This window comes from Crocodylus siamensis, chromosome 4 (genome assembly GCF_052110815.1).
Source record: "Crocodylus siamensis isolate JL-2025a chromosome 4, ASM5211081v1, whole genome shotgun sequence".
Lineage (NCBI taxonomy): Eukaryota > Metazoa > Chordata > Crocodylia > Crocodylidae > Crocodylus > Crocodylus siamensis.
This window is the reverse complement of record NC_143398.1, coordinates 159,520,087-159,525,186: the sequence shown is the minus strand read 5'-3', so window position 1 is coordinate 159,525,186 and position 5,100 is coordinate 159,520,087. Positions and strand designations below refer to the sequence as shown.

At 47.3% G+C, this 5,100-nt stretch overlaps 1 non-coding gene across 1 annotated transcript; it reads right to left on the bottom strand.

Annotated features, from left to right (window-relative positions):
• Nucleotides 1-2,542: 2,542 nt before the first annotated feature.
• TRNAC-GCA (transfer RNA cysteine (anticodon GCA)) lies at nt 2,543-2,614 on the bottom strand. The gene has a single exon. It is a non-coding gene; the product is annotated as a tRNA-Cys (tRNA).
• Nucleotides 2,615-5,100: the final 2,486 nt, after the last annotated feature.

Sequence of the window (5,100 nt, the reverse complement as noted above, 5' to 3'; positions counted from 1 at the left end):
CATCCCCCGAGGTAGGGGGCTCCAATCCACCCACCCCCACCTCCAGCACTGGCTGGGGAACCCCAAAAACAAGCTCCCTCTGCTCCCTTTCCCCCCTCCCATTCTGAAAACAGCATCTGGGCTGGGAGGAAGAAGCGGTATTGTTATGGAGACTGGGCTGCAGGCTGGCAGCAAGCAGTTGGAGCTTTTGTTGTGTCCAGGATCACTGCAACTCATAGCATTTCCTGCAAAGCGCTATGAGTTGCAATGGGGAGTTGCCCTTCTGTCTGCACCCAAAGTTGCCTGGCCCAGACTGAGCACTTCAGCCTCTGATAGCCCAGCAGGGTTGTGGGACACACTGGGGAGGATAGTTCAGGCTGCTTGTTTTCTGTTCCGTGTGCAGCTGCTTTCAGTCCATTGAAAAAAATCCCACATATCCTGAATGGCAGAGACTGGGGCCAGAGAAAAACTTGTCTAGCCAGAACATACTGATAACAGCCAGGGTGAGAGGCAAATCTCATGCCTGTGGGAGAGGCCCTCTGGAGACAACATGATTAACCCAGTTTGGAGCAGGCACCAGCCAAGCTGGCATCTCGCTGCTGAATTTCCTGACTGCTGTGTTGCCTGGAGCTGGTTATCTGTAGGTCTCCGTGAACTGCCTGAGAAATGGCTGCTGGTAATTTTCATACAGGCAGCAGGATTAGCCAGAGACTCAGGCTGTTGCGGGGGGAGGGGCAAGGGGGGAAAATACTCAGCTGCAGACTGAGAAAAGGAAACCACAGTGTTTGTGATAGAGCCTTTGGGAGCCAAATAAATATTGGCTATTTAAGTCTGTCAACACGCAAGCACCCCTCCTCCCCCCAACACACACACGGAGCAAGTCTGTGGGGGAGCGGAGCAGGACAGGCATCCTGGTTCCCTGCCCTGAGTTGCGGCACAAAGCACCCTGCTTCCCAGAGCCAAGAGAACAACTGCCCTGTCACCCAGACCAGAGCCCTGTGATAATGGCCAGTTTTCTGAGTACTACTTGAAATCTGCTGTCAGTGGTGAGCAATTCCCTGGAATGGAAGCTGCTATTTTTCCCTATTTTTATTGTAAAAATGTATGTCTCTATATGCATACATAAAGGTGTTTTATATATACACACACACCTTCTATATATATGTATATATATACACCTACACCATATATATATGTATGTGTATGTGTGTATACACACACTTTCTAGTCACTGATCATTGCTTTCTTAACCCATTATAGGAATCTACACACCCGTTACAATACTTACACTCGCGGAAGGGCATTCCTGTGCACCTGTCCACAAGGCATCATCTCCCTTAAAATCCCTTGTCTCATAGTTCTGTTTTTCCCTATGTTCCAGCAAGAGCTATGGGGATCTAGATTTGGGTTTCCTTGCCTCACAACTAAGCAGATCTGAGTAGATGCAGGAATCTGCTCTCTGTACAGCCAGTGCAAGCTGCATTTCCCAAAGAAGTAGCCCCAAAGAGCACCTGGATTGGAACCAATCCCTGCTCAGTCCCGGCTGCATATTGATCCTCTTGCCTGTCCTCCCCGACCCCTCTGCCACAACAGGCATTAGACTTTTGCTAGGAATGACACCAAAATTGCTGGCAAGTGATGGGCTCTGCTCAGTTTGCCATGACTTGGGTAACAAGGAAGAGAGATTTTGTCCAATTTCCAAAGCTGGTCACACTGTAAAGCAAAGAGGAAACCTTGTGTCTTCTTCACCTATGAGACAAGTAAGAGATCTGGCATCACTCTACAGAGACAACTGCCACCAGGCTGGCAATGACCAATGGGCAGAAGGGATGACCTCCCATAGGGCAGAGTTTATGCCCCTCTGATAGACAAAGGCTTTTTATACATTGTATAATCGTTGCACAGTAATCACAGTGCCTAGCTCTGACCTACAACACTACATCTGGGGTTATGTGGTCTGGAGAAGAGAAAATGGAGGGGGGGAGGATTAAATCATGGTCTTCAAATACCTGAAGGGAAATCATAGAGAGGATGGAGATAAACTATTCTCTGTGGCTGTAGGGACAGGATTAGAAGCAATGGAATTAAGCTTTAAATTGAAGATTAGGAGGAACTTTCTGACCAGAAGGCTGGTCAAGCTTTGGAGCAGGCTACCTAGAGAAACTGAAATCTCCATCTCTGGCAATTGTCAAGAGCAGATTGGACAGACGCTTGGTGGGATGTTTTAGTCAGGGGGAGCAGGGGGTTCAATGAGATGACCCTGTGAGATCCCTTCCAGCCCTACTTTCCTATGATCCTAGAATCTATAGACCTCAAAGCATTTGACAAGGCAAGACAATTACAGGATCACCATTTTACAGATAAGGAAACTGAGGTAAAGTAGGGAAGCATCATGCTGGAGAGCACTGTAGATGAAGGGGCCCTGACAGTATAGCTCAGGTAGCTTGGGTCTCACAGGATCCTTAAATCTAGAATTTTGCCTTTACTCCAGGGTTTGCTACCTAGAGACTTTTCCCATCCTTTTGGGGCTGGAAACCAGTCATAGTTGAAAAACAGCTCCTTCAGGGGGCACCCAGGTTTGAACTGGGGACCTCTTGATCTGCAGTCAAATGCTCTACCACTGAGCTACACCCCCACACTAAGTCCTGTCCATCTGCATAATTCTGTCTCACCCATTCCCTTTCTCTGACAGCATCTATACTAGTTTATTTCAATCCATCCTGTCTAATGCCCCTCATAGTCTTTGTTAGGGTTTGTAACTGAGTGCTCCAATGAGGCACTTTCCCCATGTTTCACCATTATTCACTATGAGGTGGAGATATTTTTTCCATCAGACAGCAAAACCCACCCCGATATTTAGACAGAGTTCTCAAATAACAACAGCAACAGCACGCCTCTGCCTAAAATTGCCCCCAACCTGGGAGCAGGGCCTTCGCGCATGATCAGAGGTCAGGAAAACAGATCTTACGATGACAGGCTGGGAGCCATAGGATGCTTTAGCCTGGAAAAGCGTAGGCTCAGGGGTGATCTGATGGCCACCTATAAGTTCATCAGGGGTGACCACCAGGATCTGGGGGAATGTCTGTTCACCAGAGCGCCCCAAGGGATGATGAGGTTGAACAGTCACAAACTCCTGCAAGACCGTTTCAGGCTGGACATAAGGAAGAATTTCTTTACTGTCTGAGCCCCCAAGGTCTGGAACAGCCTGCCATTGGAGGTGGTTCAAGCACCTACATTGAACACCTTCAAGAGCAAATTGGATGCTTATCTTGCTGGGATCCTATGACCCAAGCTGACTTCCTGCCCTTTGGGCAGGGGGCTGGACTCGATGATCTCCTGAGGTCCCTTCCAGCCCTAATGTCTATGAAATCTATGAAATCTAAAGTCAGACTCTGCATGAACACAGCCCTCCCAGACAGGCTTTCTGATCACATTTCTGATCCAGCTGTCCTGCTCTAGGTCTGTCCACCCTGTTCCACTTCATAGGTCTCTGTCTCTATTTCTTTGCTCTGGAGCTTCTGACTCTCCATGCCTGGTCCTCCCCTTCCACCCAGTCCTAAGCACTAGACATCCTAACAAGGTACTAGTCAGTGGGTGCATGTATACATGTGCTTTAATGTGCATTAGCCTATTTGAATGCACATTAAAGTGCCACTGAAAAAAATGTGCTATTTATTTAATGTGCATTCAAATTGGCTAATGCACATGAGGCGTTACTTAAAAAACTATGCTCTTTAGTTAACACACCTTAAGACAGGCTAATGTTCATTTTCCTAGTACTTTGCAATGGAGGGAGCCTATACATAAGTGCAGAAGGTGCTCCGATGCAGTGGAATTCCAGCATATGGGAGCAGACTTGATTAAGTCTGCCAGAGCATTGAAATTACTGTGCTCCAGCAGCCTCCTGCATCTCATGTACTAGTGCCCTGTGGTGGCACTTTAATTAGACTGGCTTTTGGAGCCACTCTAATTAAAGTGCCACCTCTCCCACCTCTGGAGCATGTGTAAAAGTGCCCAAAGGTACTAGATTTAATGCGTATTAAATAAAGCATGTCAATGCACATGTAGGCATGTCTTTTTGCATATTGCAGCATTGCTTCTCAAAAAGGCAGGGGTTCAGGATGCTCTTCCTGTCAACTTGGGATCAGCAGGATCCCAAGTGGGAGGTTACTCTGGGGTTTGCTCAGGTCATCTGCACAAGGATGTAATCCTGGGATACTCTGGAAGTGGCTCTGAGAGCTGTTGCTGTCACCATCAGAAGATACCTGATGCTTCATTGCTAAGGATAGGATCAGCCTAGTCAGACTGAAGGTGTTAAAAAAACATGTGTTGGGTTTGAAGGTTGAGGGTTGCGGTGGGGAGGGACAAATACAAGATCAACTCAGAAATCATGAGATTTAAGCCAGCTATAAATCTAGGGAGTTGGGTTACAGGCCTGATCCTTTCTGAATCTGTAGGGGTCCCATTCTCCTAGTGTTTTCCACCACCAAGCCAAGGGATGCACTGTTACAGACTTGGGATCAACTGGCTAAGCAACAGCTCTGCAGAAAAGGACCTGGAGGTTACAGTGGACAATAAGCTGGATATGGGGCAACAGTGTGTCCTTGTTGCCAAGAAGGCTAACAGCATATTGGGCTGCATTAGTAGGAATGTTGCCAGCAGATATAGGGAAATATTCCCTTCTATTCTGCATGAGTGAAGTCACATCTGGAGTACTGTGTCCAGTTTTGGGCCCCACACTACAGAAAAGATGTGGACAAGCTGGAAAGAGTCTAGCAGAGGGCAATGAAAATGGTTAATGGGCTGGGGCATATGACTTATGAGGAGGAGCTGAGCGAACTGCACTTATTGGGCATCTTTACACATGCTCCAGAGTGGCACACAGGCACTTTCACTAGAGCAGTTCTTGGGAGCCACTCTAATTAAGCACCGCAGTATCTTGTGTATTCAGCATCCCATGCTTCAAAATGGTGGCAGGGGCATTTTAATTAAAGCTTATTCAGTGAGCTTTAGTTGAAACATTCCTGCCACCATTTTGAACCATAGGGACACTGAATACCCATGATGCTGAGGTTGCTGGAGCATGCTAATTAGTTGAGTATGCTTCAACACATTCTAATT